General features: G+C 41.0%; 1 protein-coding gene across 1 annotated transcript in view; it reads right to left on the bottom strand.

Annotated features, from left to right (window-relative positions):
* The window catches only part of CRTAP (cartilage associated protein), a 42,341-nt gene that overhangs the window by 8,991 nt on the left and 21,095 nt on the right, over positions 1-12,255 (bottom strand). The gene's annotated exons all lie outside the window — the stretch shown is intronic.

Here is a 12,255-nt window from a genome sequence, read left to right as displayed (position 1 = left end):
GGCAACGCCGGATCGTTAACCCACTGAGCAAGGGCAGGGACCAAACCCGCAACCTCATGGTTCCTAGTTGGATTCATTAACCACTGCGCCATGACGGGAACTCCCCATTATTTTCTTAATACCACACCTGCCCTATCCCCTAAATGATAAAGGTCAAAATGATAGGTGATAATGATAGGTGATAAAAATAAGATATTTACAGCACTTATGATTAAGGGCTAAAATCTTTCATAAACAAAGTTTCCTTGAGACACAAACATCATATGCTATCACTTATATGTGGAATCTCAAAAAAGGATACAATGAACTTCTCTGCAGAATAGATACTCACTCACAGACTTTGAAAAACTTATGGTTACCAAAGGAGACAGGCTGTAGGGGGAGGGATGTGCTGGGGGTTTGGGATGGGAATGCTGTAAAACTGGGTTATGATGATTGTTGTGTGACTATAAATATAATAAAATTTATTGTTTTAAAAAAAATTAAAAAATGAAAAAATTAAAGTTTCCTAAAACCAATGAGAAAAAGACAAATGCCCACTATAAAAATAGCCAAAAGGATGTTACCAGAAAATTATAAAATGGCTAATAAACATTGTGAAAAGATGCTAAAACTCATTTGTAATTAAGAAATATAACCCCACCTATAATAATGTAAACTGTTACTCTGGCAAAATGTTTAATTTTTTTTTTTTTTTGTCTTTTGTCTGTTGTTGTTGTTGCTATTTCTTGGGCCGCTCCCACGGCATATGGAGGTTCCCAGGCTAGGGGTTGAATCGGAGCTGTAGCCACCAGCCTACACCAGAGCCACAGCAACGCGGGATCCGAGCCGGGTCTGCAACCTACACCACAGCTCACGGCAACGCCGGATCGTTAACCCACTGAGCAAGGGCAGAGACCGAACCCGCAACCTCATGGTTCCTAGTCGGATTCGTTAACCACTGCGCCACGACGGGAACTCCAAAATGTTTAATATTTGAAACACCCAGTGTTAGGGAGAAAGTGGTGAGACTCACACTCCTGTATTCTGTTGATAGGACCAAAACAGGAACAAATTTTTGGAGAGCAATTTGGCAAAATTAATCAAAGATTAAAATATGCAGGAGTTCCCGTCGTGGCGCAGTGGTTAGCGAATCCGACTAGGAACCATGAGGTTGCGGGTTCGGTCCCTGGCCTTGCTCAGTGGGTTAACGATCCGGCATTGCCGTGAGCTGTGGTGTAGGTTGCAGACGCAGCTCGGATCCCGTGTTGCTGTGGCTCTGGTGTTGGCCGGCGGCTACAGCTCTGATTCGACCCCTAGCCTGGGAACCTCCATATGCCGCGGGAGCGGCCCAAAGAAATAGCAAAAAGACAAAAAAAAATAAAAAATAAAAAATAAAAATAAAATGTGCATATTCTCTGACCCAGTAGTCTCCTTCTGGGATAACTTTCTTTAGAAACAGGCAGTCATAAAAAAATAAACTTGGGAGTTCCTGTTGTGGTGCAGTGGAAAAGAACCAACTAGTACCCATGAGGATGCAGGTTCAATCCCTGGCCTCACTCAGTGGGTTGGGGATCCAGCATTGCCATGAGCTGCCATGTAGGTCACAGACATGGCTTGGATCCTGTGTTGCTGTGGCTGTGGTGTAGGCCAGCAGCTGCAGCTCTGATTTGACCCCTAACTGGGGCAAATTTCCATATGCAGCAAGTGTGGACCTAAAAAGCAAAAAAAAAAAAAAAAAAAAGAAGAAGAAGAAAGAAAAAAGAAGAAAATAAACTTGGAAACCCCAAATTCCAATCAATAGGATGATGATTAATAAGTTATGGTACATACAAACACACAAAATATAATCTACATAGTCTTTAAAAGAGAGTACATGACGGGGAGGGAGCAGGATGTTTTGGGAGTTTGGGGTTAGTAGATGCAAACTGTTGCATTTGGAGTGGATAAGCAATGAGATCCTGCTTCATAGCACAGGGAAATATATCTGGAGCAGATGGATCTAAATATAGAAACACAGAAAGATGTCAAGGACCACATTTCCCATACTCCTCTGCGGTTAAGTTGGGGCCATGTGACTAAGGGAGCCAATGAGATGTGGATGGAGGAGTTTCCCTTGTGGCGCAGTGGTTAACGAATCCGACTAGGAACCATGAGGTTGCAGGTTCAATCCCTAGCCTTGCTCAGTGGGTTAAGGATCCAGTGTTGCCGTGAGCTATGGTGTAGGCTGCAGATGTGGCTCAGATCCCAAGTTGCTATGGCTCTGGCGTAGGCTGGTGGCTACAGTTCCAATTAGACTCCTAGCCTGGGAACCTCCATATGCCACGGGAAGTGACTCTAGAAAAGGCAAAAAGACCAAAAAAACCAAACAAACAATTGATAAATATTACTTCCAGGACTGATCCCTAAAAACCTCTCACATGATCCTTGGCCCCTCCCTTTTCTGCCTTCAGGGAGCCAGAAGCAAAAGACTCCAGGATGATGGTTCACATCTTGCCAGCAAGACTGTGGAGGAATAGGCACTCTCACACATTGTTGGTAGGAATATAAAATAGTATCTTAAGATACAACAATTTACAGAAACACTCTTTTGAACTATCAATCCCACTGATGTTGACTTTGCAAAACACACTTCCATACGTAGTAAAAAAGAACCAAACAAAAACCTAAAATTTTCCATTGGCATTCCCTGGTGGCCTGGCAGTTAAGGATCTGGTGTGGTCACTGCTTTGTTGAGGGCTCATTCCCTGGCTAAGGAACTTCCGCGTGCCACAAGTCATCTTAGTCTGGAAACATCTGTCTACAAAATATTAAATTCAAAAGGAAAAATTACATTGTGGAGAAACTGGAAAGCACCTTATCCAAATGCTTAAAATTTAGTATCACATCCGATGTGATACCCTGAGAAGGACACTTCTGTAAAGTTCCAACTCAAGGAGTTCCCATTGTGGTTCAGCAGTTAACAACGAACCATGAGGATGCGGGTTTGATCCCTGGCCTTGCTCAGTGGGTTAAGGATCTGGCGTTGCCGTGAGCTGTGGTGTAGGTCGCAGATGCTGCTCGGATCCTGAGTTGCTGTGGCTGTGGCATAGGCCGGTGGCTACAGCTCCAAATGGACCCTAGCCTGAGAACCTCCATATGCCAAGGATGCGGCCCTAAAAAAGACAAAATTAAAAAAAGAAGAATTGGTGAATCTAGGTCAGGAGTATGTAAGAGTTCTTTATACTAATTTTGTAGCTTCTCGTTAAGTTTGAAATTAATTGACCCCTAAGCAACACAGGGTTGAACTATGAGGGTCCACTGCACAGATTTTTTTAGAATGGTCAATACTACTATGCTACAAGATCTTTGGTTGTTTGAACTCCCAGATATGGAACCAAGGATACAGAGGAACCATGGATACCCACTTTTTCCCCTGCCAGAGGGCTAGCATTCCCAACCCCTACATTGTTCGAGGGTCAATTGTATTTACAAGTAAAAAATAAAAATAAATAAAAATTAAAAAAAAAAATCCCAGAGTTCCTATCGTGGCTCAGCAGTTAGCGAACCCGACTAGCATCCACAAAGGATATAGGCTTGATCCCTGGCCTTGCTCAGTGGGTTAAGGGATCTGGTGTAGCCATGAGTTGTGGTGTAGGTCACAGACACGGCTCGGATCCCGAGTTGCTGTGACTGTGGTGTAGGCTGGTGGCTAAGGCTCTGATTGGACCCCTAGCCTGGACACTGCCATATGCCACAGGTGCAGCTCTAAAAAGACTAAAAGACCTAAATAAATAAATAAATAAATAATCCCTAAATATCTATCTATGTGTATCTAAGGCATATTAAAGATAAATAGATATCTCTTCTTAGTTTTGTCAAAACAAACAAAAAACCTTTAAGAAGTATAAGCAAGAAGCTAATAAAAATGGTTCTCTTAGTCCCCAGTTCAGCAGGTTAAGAATCTGATTAGTATCCATGAGGATGAGGGTTTGATCCCTGGTCTCGATCAGTGGGTAAAGGACCCAACTTCGCCACAAACTGTGGTGCAGGTCACAGATGCAGCTCATATTGGCATTGCTGTGGCTGTGGTGTAGGCCAGCAGCTGCAACTCTGATTCCACCCCTAGTCCAGAAACTTCCATATGCCCTAAATAGAAAGAAAAAAAAAAAAAAAAAAGGTTCCCTTGGGGGTAAGTGGAACAGAACAAAGAAATATGGATGGAAGCAAGGCTTCTCAGAGTGTGATGATTTAAATAATTTTGACTTGGGAGTTCCCCGATGGTGTGACAGGTTAAAGATCTGGCATCACTGCTATGGTATAGGATTGACCTCTGGTCTACAAACTTCCACAGGCTGTGGGCACAAAAAAAAATAGAGTTAAAAAAAAGGTTTTGACTCTTAAACGTATGAATATTCTATATATTTAAAAGAAAATAAACAATAAAAAAGAAAAACAAAACAACCCCCAAATTGAAAATATACTAAAATAAATGTAAATTGGTACACAGAGAAAAGAGGTCACAGTAACTGAGTACTCTTAGTGGGATATAGTGTAAGGCAGAACTGCCTAACAGAAATACAATGTGAGCCATGTATGTAATTTAACTTTCTAGTGGCAACATTAAAAAAAAAAAAAAAAAAGGAGAAGATTAAGATGGCGGAATAGAAGGACTGGGGCTCAACTTCTCTCCTAAAAACAACAAAATTCACAACTAAAGGCTGAACGATCTTCAACCAAATAGACCAGAAAGCTTAAAAAAGATATCCTACTCCAGAAGAAAAAGAGGAGGACACGTCAAGAGGTAGGAGGGGCGGTTTCACGATATAAACAACCCCATACTTCCTGGGTGGGAAGCTCCACAGACTGAAAACTAACTGGTTCTCAGAGACTCACCTACAGGAGTGAGAGTTCTGAGCCACACATCAAACCCTCACATGCAAGGATCTGGCACTGGAAGAAAGAGCCACTGGAGCATCTGGCAATGAAGGCCAGTGGGGCTGTGCACAGGAGCTCCACGGGACTGGAGGAAAGGGAGACCCCATTCTTAAAAGGCGCACACAGACATTCACGTGCACTGGGTCCCAGGGCAAAGCAAAGTCTCCATAGGAATCTGGGTCAAACCTGACTGCAGTTCTTGGAGGACATCCTGGGAAAACAGGTATGAATGTGGCTTGTTGTGAGGGAGGGACATTGAAGGCAAACCTCTCGGGAATATTCAGCAGCTGCCTTTCTCTGGAGGTGGCCATTTTGGGAAAATCTGGCCCCACCCATCAGCCAGTGCTGAGAAGCCCCAGGGCAAACAACAACCCAGGTGGGATCACAGCCCCACCCCTCAGTAAACTGGCTACCTAAAGACCCCTCAGGCACACAGCTGCCTCTAATCCCATCCAGAGACTAAGCCCCACCCACCAGAGGGATTAGAATCGGCTCCACCTACCAGGGGGCAGGCATCAGCCCCTCCCATCAGGAAGCCTGCAGCAAGCCCCCCATACCGACTTCAGCCACAAGGGGGGCAGACATTAAAAGTAAGAGAGGCTACAACTCTATTATCCTTAAAAAGGTCACCACACCAAAAACCTACAAACATGAAAAGACAGAGAACTATAACTCAGATGAGGGAGAAAGGAAAAACCCCAGAAAATCAGCTAGGTGATAAGGAGATTCTCAGCCTCCAGGAAAAAGACTTTAGACTGTTGATGCTGAAGATGATGCAAGACATTGGAAATAAACTGGAGGCAAAGATGAAAAACTTACAGGAAATACTGAGCAAAGAGATACAAGATATAAAACTTAAACAAGAAAAGATGCAAAATACAATAACTGAAATAAAAAACTCACTAGAAGCATCTAACAGCAGAATACAGGAGGCAGAAGAAAGGATAAGTGAGATAGATGGAGGACAGATGAGTGGAAATTATGGATTTGGAACAGAAAAGAGAAAAAAGATTGAAAAGAAATGAAGAGTCTCAGACAACTCTGGGACAATGTTAAACACACCAACATCCGTATTATAGGGGTGCCAGAAGGAGAAGAGAGATAGAAGGCGACAGAAAAAATATTCCAAGAGATAATAGCCGAAAATTTCCCTAAAATGGGAAAGGAACCACTCACTCAAATCCAGGAGGCACAATGAGTACCATATAAAATAAACCCAAGGAGGAATACACCGAGACACACATTAAGCAAACTGACCAAAATTAAAGACAAAGAGAAAATCTTGAAAGCAGCTAGGGAAAAGAAACAAGTAACATACAAGGGAAGCCCGATAAGGTTATCAGCAGATTTTTCAGCAGAAACTCTGCAGGCCAGAAGGGAGTGGCATGATATACCTAATATGATGAAAGAAAAAAACCTCCAATCAAGATTACTTTATCCAAAAAGGCTCTCATTCAGATTTGAAGGAGAAATCAAAACCTTCACAGATAAGCAAAAGTTGAGAGAATTCAGCAACACTAAACCAGCCTTACAACAAATATTAAAGAAACTTCTATAGGCAGAAAAGAACAAGAGAAGAAGGAAAGAAAAAAGAGCAACAAAAACAAATCCAAAGCAATTAATAAAATGGCAGTAAGAACATACATATCAATAATTACCTTAAATGTGAATGGACTAAACGCCCCAACCAAAAGACACAGACTGGCTGAATGGATACAAAAACAAGACCCATATATATGCAGTCTGCAAGAGACCCACTTCACTTCTAGGGACACATACAAATTGAAAGTGAGAGGATGGAAGAAAATATTTCATGCAAACAGGAATCAAAAGGAAGGTGGAGTAGCAATACTCATATCAGACAAAATAGACTTTAAAATGAAGAATATTTTAAGAGACAAGGAAGGACACTACATAATGATCAAAGGATCAATCCAAGAAGATGATATAACAATTTGAAATATATATTCACCCAACACAGGTTCACCACAATATATAAGGCAACTGCTAACAACCTTAAAAGGAGAAATCGACAATAACACAATAATAGTGGGGGACTTTAACACCCCACTTACAGCAGTGGACAGATCATCCAGACAGAAAATCAATAAGGAAACACAGGCCCTGAATGAAGCATTAGACCAGATGGACTTAAGAGATATTTATAGGACATTCCATCCATAAGCAACAGAATACACATTCTTCTCAAGTGCACATGGCACATTCTCTAAGATTGATCACATCCTGGGCTACAAGTCCAACCTTGGTAACTTTAAGAAAATTGAAATCATATCAAGCATCTTTTCCAACCACAATGCTATATGACTAGAAATCAACAATAAAAAACTGCAAAAAACAAAAACATGTGGAGACTCAACAACATGCTACTAAACAACCAATGGATCACTGAAGAAATCAAAGAGGAAATTGAAAAATACCTAGACGCAAATGACAACAAACATTGACACTCCAAAACCTATGGGATGCAGCAAAAGCCATTCTAAGAGGAAAGTTTATAGCAATACAAGCCCACCTCAGGAAACAAAAAAGCCCAAATAAACAAGCTAACTTTACATCTAAAGCAGCTTGAGAGAGAACAGAAAAGACCTAAAGTTAGTAGAAGGAAAGAAATCATAAAGATCAGAGCAGAAATCAATGAAATAGAAACAAAGAAAACCACAGAAAAGATCAATGAAACGAAAAGCTGGTTCTTTGAAAAGATCAACAAAATTGATAAACCCCTAGCCAGACTTATCAAGCAAAAAAGAGAGAGGACTCAAATCAATAAAGTTAGAAATGAAAAAGGAGAAGTAACAACGGACATCACAGAAATACAAAGGATCATGAGAGACTACTATATGCAACTATACGCCAATAAAATGGAAAACCTAGAAGAAATGGACAAATTCTTAGAAATGTACAATCTTCCAAGACTAAACCAAGATGAAATAGAAAAGATGAATGGACCCATCACAAGAACTGAAATTGAAACTGTGATTAAAAAACTTCCAACGGGAACTCCACGAGTTCCCGTCGTGGCGAAGTGGTTAACGAATCTGACTAGGAACCATGAGGTTGCGGGTTCGGTCCCTGCCCTTGCTCAGTGGGTTAATGATCCGGCATTGCCGTGAGCTGTGGTGTAGGTTGCAGACGCGGCTCGGATCCCACGTTACTGTGGCTCTGGCGTAGGCCAGTGGCTACAGCTCCGATTTGACCCCTAGCCTGGGAACCTCCATATGCTGTGGGAGCGGCCCAAGAAATAGCAACAACAACAACAACAAAGACAAAAGACAAAAAAAACAAAAAACAAAAACAAAAAAAAAACTTCCAACAAGCAAAAGTCCAAGACCAGATGGCTTCACAGGCAAAGTCTATTAAACATTTAGAGAAGAGCTAACACCTCTCCTTCTGAAACTATTCCAAAAAACGTCAGAGGAAGGAATACTCCCAAACTCATTCTATGAGGCCACCATCACCCTGATACCAAAACCAGACAGATTCCACAAAAAAAGAATACGACAGGCCAATTTCACTGATGAACATCGATGCAAAAATCCTCAACAAAATACTAGCAAACCACATCCAACAATACATTAAAAGGATTGTACATCACGATCAAGTGGGGTTTATCCCAGGGATGCAAGGATTCTTCAATATCTGCAAATCCATCAGTGAGATACACCACATTAACAAACTGAAGAATAAAAACCATATGATCCTCTCAATAGAAGCGGAAAAAGCCTTTATCAAAATCCAACACCCATTTCTGATAAAAACCCTTCAGAAAGTGGGCATAGAGGGAACCTACCTCAACATGACAAAGGCCATATATGACAAACCCACAGTGAACATCATTCTCAATGGTGAAAAGCTGAAAGAATTCCCGCTGAGATCAGGAACAAGACAAGGATGTCTGCTCTTGCCACTACTCTTCAACATAGTTCTGGAAGTCCTAGCCACAGCAATCAGAGAAGTAAAAGAAATAAAAGGAATCCAAATTGGAAAGGAAGAAGTAAAACTATCACTATTTGCAGATGACATGATACTATACCTAGAGAATCCTAAAGACTCTACCAGAAAACTGTTAGAGCTCATCCACGAATTTGGCAAAGTCACAGGATATAAAATCAATACACAGAAATCGATGGCATTTCTATACACCAACAATGAAAGAGCAGAAAAGGAAATTAGGGAAGCAATCCCATTTACCATCACATCCAAAAGAATAAAATACCTAGGAGTATCCTACCTAAAGAGACAAAAGACCTGTACTCTGAAAACTATAAGCCACTGATGAAAGAAATCAAAGATGACACCAACAGATGGAAAGATATACCATGCTCGTGGATTGGAAGAGTTAATATTATCAAAATGACTATACTACCCAAGGCAATCTACAGATGCAATGCAATCCCTATCAAATTACCAAGGACATTTTTCACAGAACTCAAACAAAATATTTTGAAGTTTCTTTGGAAGCACAAAAGACCCGGAATAGCCAAAGACAGACTGAAAAAGAAAAATGGAGCTGGAGGAATCAGGCTCCCTGGCTTCAGACTATACTACAAAGCAACAATCTTCAAAACCATATGGTACTGGAACAAAGACAGACATATAGATCAGTGGAACAGGATAGAAAGCCCAGAATTAAACCCATGCACTTACAGCCAACTCATCTATGGCAAAGGAGGCAAGGATATACAATGGAGAAAGGACAGCTTGTTCAATAAGTGGTGCTGGGAAAACTGGACAGCCACATGGAAAAGAATGAAATTAGGACACTCCCTAACACCACACACAAAAATAAACTCCAAATGGATTAAAGACCTAGATATAAGACCAGACACTATCAAACTCTTAGAGGAAAACATAGGCCAAACACTCTCTGACATAAATGACAGCAACATCTTCTCAGATCCACCTATCAGAGTATTGACAATAAAAAGAAAAATAAACAAATTTGACCTACTCAAACTTCAAAGTTTCTGCACAGCAAAGGAAACCCTAAACAACACAAAAAGACAACTCACAGAATGGGAGAAAATCTTTGCAAGTGAATCAACTGATAAGGGATTAATCTCCAAAATTTATAAACAACTTCTGCAGCTCCATACCAAAAGACAAACAACCCCATCAAAAAATGGGCAGAAGATCTAAACAGACAGTTCTCCAAAGAAGACATACAGATGGCCAAAAAACACATGAAAAGATGTTCAACATTACTCATTATTAGAGAAATGCAAATCAAAACCACTATGAGATACCACCTTACACCAGCAGAATTGCCATCATCAAAAAGTCTACAAACAATAAGTGCTGGAGAGGGTGTGGAGAAAAAGGAACCCTAGTACATCATTGGTGGGATTGTCAATTGGTGCAACCACTGTGGAAAGCAGTATGGAGATTCCTCAGAAAACTAAACATGGAATTACCATTTGATCCAGCAATCCCACTCCTGGGCATCTATCCAGAGAAAACCATGACTCGCAAAGACACATGTACTCTGATGTTCACTGCAGCACTATTTACAGTAGCCAAAACATGGAAACAACCTAAATGTCCATTGACAGAGGAGTGGATCAAGAAGATGTGGTACATATACACAATGGAATATTACTCAGCCATTAAAAGGAATGAAATACCGGCATTTTTAGCAATATGGATGGACCTAGAAATTATCATGCTAAGTGAAGTCAGCCATACAATGAGACACCAACATCAAATGCCTTCACTTACATGTGGAATCTGAAAAGGACAGACTGAACTTTGCAGAACAGATGCTGATTCACAGACATTGAAAAACTTATGGGGAGTTCCCGTCGTGGCGCAGTGGTTAACGAATCCGACTAGGAACCATGAGGTTGTGGGTTCAATCCCTGCCCCTGCTCAGTGGGTTAACGATCCGGCGTTGCCGTGAGCTGTGGTGTAGGTCGCAGACGCGGCTCGGATCCCGCGTTGCCGTGGCTCTGGCGTAGGCTGGCAGCTACAGCTCCGATTCGACCCCTAGCCTGGGAACCTCCATATGCCGCAGGACCGGCCCAAGAGATGGCAAAAAGACCAAAAAATAAATAAATAAATAAAAATAAAGGCATTAGTTTAAAAAAAAAAGATAAAAAAGAAAAGCTTATGGTCTCTGGAGGAGACAGTTTGGGGAGTGGGGGATGTGCTTGGGCTGTGGGATGGGAATCCTGTGAAATCAGATTGTTGTGATCATTATACAACTACAGATGTGATAAATTCATTTGAGTAATAAAAAAATTTAAATTAAAAAAAAAAAAACTAGAGGGAAACAACTCACAATTTTTTTTGGCTATGCTCAAGGCATGCAGACATTCCCAGGCCAGAGACCAAACCTGCACACAGCAGTGACGACGTTGGATGCTTAACTCACAAGATGCTTAACTCACAAAGGCCACCAGGGAACTCCACTTTTATTTATTTATTTATTTATTTTATTTTATTTTTGTCTTTTAAGGCTATATAGCCACTGGCCTATGCCACAGCCACGGCAATGCCTAATCCTTAACCCACTGAGCGAAGCCAGGGATCCAACCTGCGTCCTCATGGATACTAGTCAGATTCGTTTTTGCTGAGCTACAACATGAACTGCCACATTAATTTTAATAATATATTTCATTTAACCCAGAAACATCCAAAATATTATCATTTTAACATGTAATCAATATAAAAATTATTGAGATAGTCATTATCCTTTTCTTGTACTTTTTCTACAAAATTCAGTGTCTATACTATGCTCTTAGCATGTCTCCATTTGGACCAGTCACATTCAAGTGGCCAAGAGCCACAACTGGCTGATGGCTGCCAAATGGCACAGATCTAAGAACCATGAAGACATCATAAAGTCACCCAAAAGTTTTCTTGTTAGTGTTTATACTGGTGTAATACATTTGAAACCATTTTATATACATTGTAAGAAAAGCAAATAGGAGTTCCCACCATAGTGCAGTGGGTAAGGGTCCTACTGCAGAGACTCAGATCACTGCAGAGGTGAGGGTTGGATCCCCGGCCCAGTGCAGTAAAGGATCCAGCATTGCCACAGCTGTGGCGTAAGTCACAGCTGCAGCTCAGATTCATTCTCCGGCCTGGGAACTTCCATGTGCCATGGGTGAGGCCATTAAAAAAAGAGAAAAGAAGTAAAGAGGCCATGCCATTAAAAAGTATGATTTTCACTGTAAGAAGAAAGTACACAAAGTCAAAGTATGTAAGAAATACTCTGTAGTTTTATATTTGTTCAGTTTGGACTGGAAACGGCAACAAGAACTCAGATGTAAACATGTCAATCATGAATTCTTAAGTCTATTTCCAATTCAGACTTAAAGAGATGTATGTAAGAGGTCA

The sequence above is a fragment of the Phacochoerus africanus genome, chromosome 1 (assembly GCF_016906955.1).
Source record: "Phacochoerus africanus isolate WHEZ1 chromosome 1, ROS_Pafr_v1, whole genome shotgun sequence".
NCBI lineage: Eukaryota > Metazoa > Chordata > Mammalia > Artiodactyla > Suidae > Phacochoerus > Phacochoerus africanus.
Note: the sequence above shows the minus strand (reverse complement) of the source record. Positions and strands in the feature narration are given on the sequence as shown.